The sequence below is a fragment of the Cupressus sempervirens genome, chromosome 6, assembly GCF_028749045.1.
Source record: "Cupressus sempervirens isolate cs-2001-9-10 chromosome 6, ASM2874904v1, whole genome shotgun sequence".
Classification (NCBI taxonomy): domain Eukaryota; kingdom Viridiplantae; phylum Streptophyta; class Pinopsida; order Cupressales; family Cupressaceae; genus Cupressus; species Cupressus sempervirens.
In genome coordinates, this window is record NC_143123.1 from 642,452,155 (window position 1) to 642,453,942 (window position 1,788).

The following is a 1,788-nucleotide window of genomic DNA, read 5'->3' on the forward strand; positions in this document are numbered from 1 at the left end:
TGATTTTATGAAATTGATCATCTTTGATTATCTCTCAATGAAAATTAAGATTTTGGTAATTCCTTACCTTTTCTTAGTAAAATGTCGATTAAAAATATGACCTATGAGGTTATCTTTGAGTATCATTTGTGGTGGGTGCAATTGGCTTCTATGTGAAGTGGGTTGGATAACGGAGATGACTTTTTCTTGTAGGTCAATGATAGAGATAAGCATGAGAGTTGGAGGATTAATTAAGATGGTGATATGCATATGGCATAAGGTGATTTGTATGCTAATCATGGTGGTCTCATCTAGTGGTTATCCCAAGATCTTTTTTGTTTGTATAGGATAGATGTTTCCCAATATTGGAATTTTATTTTCCTAAATTATAGCAAGATTTTTTTGACATATGATTTGGACTAGGAGAGGTTTTTGTTTTCCATTTTTGAAATATAAATATTAAACTATAGATATTAATATATTGTTTCAACTTTAGCTACAATTTAATGATCAAATAATAAATTTAATCATGTAGTCATCAATAAAAAAAACATATCGAAGGTTCATTATAGTAAAGATATTGCCAGTTTAACAAATTAATAATAATTTATCATTGGTTAAAGAATCCAAGTGGAACTAATGTAGAGTTCTCATGGTGAATACAAAAATATTTATTACTCTCTCCATGTAGCATGATCATCCAAGAAGGTCTATGTGTTTACCCCTTCATTTTTATGTACCATTAGTTAGTGAGGAGCCAAATACAATCTATTTGGTATTTTTTAATTACAATGTATTTCCATTGGTACAAGTCATCTAATCCAACTATAGTTTCATCCAATCCTGGTTCTAGATAGTATTTCCTTAAAATATAATTTATTTTCCTTGTATCTTGATTCTTATAGAGCATGAGTACAAAAGACAATGGGACTAAAAATTGTACATGATACTTATAGCCCCTTAATAAACATAATATGAGTGCATTATAATGCATAATCATTTGAGTCAAGCTCATCTTAAGCTACCAAGTTAGCTTGTTCATCACCATATGTTTATCGAATCACTTTCAAAATGTTGACATAATATCACCTAGGTGAAAGAGGTAAGATTATTAAAATTTGAATAATTTATTTAATTTCCAAGAATCATAATGCTCTGCTATTTGATCAAAATCCACATTTATCCATCAACGAGAACCCTAATAAAGAATGTCCATAAAGAACCCTTTAACGATGCATCTATATTCTCTTAGGATGCAAGAAATATAATAGAAATCAACAAAAGAGAAACTGAAGCATTAAAAACAAGGTTGAGAGATCCATCATAAACAAATCTAATAAAAAATATTATTTTATAAGGTTATTTTTATTTATGAAAATAGATTAAAGGATATTTTATTTTAGCATTATTTTAATGAAAAATATATAATAATAGTCATATGTATATTCGAAATACATGAATCTCCAAAATGCTAAATTTAATTTAATCTCCAAGTAAAGAAACACAATAATTTATTATCATGTCAATAATATGGCTTTCTTAATAAATATTGAACCACTTAAAAAGTGTATATATATTTTCTAGTCATATGCCTTAGTATGTATATGAAATGGATAGGATTGGTAGAGTAAAACAACTAAGGAAGAAAATGTAGGAAAGTAGTCTTAACATTGTGTTGAGTATAATTACTATTCAAAAACTAATATAAAAAATTCACTGTAAATTATATTCTGATTTATTTTATTATAAGCTATAACATTTATATTATTCAAACTTTGGAGAGTTGGAAGCACTTGTTCAAAGCATAGT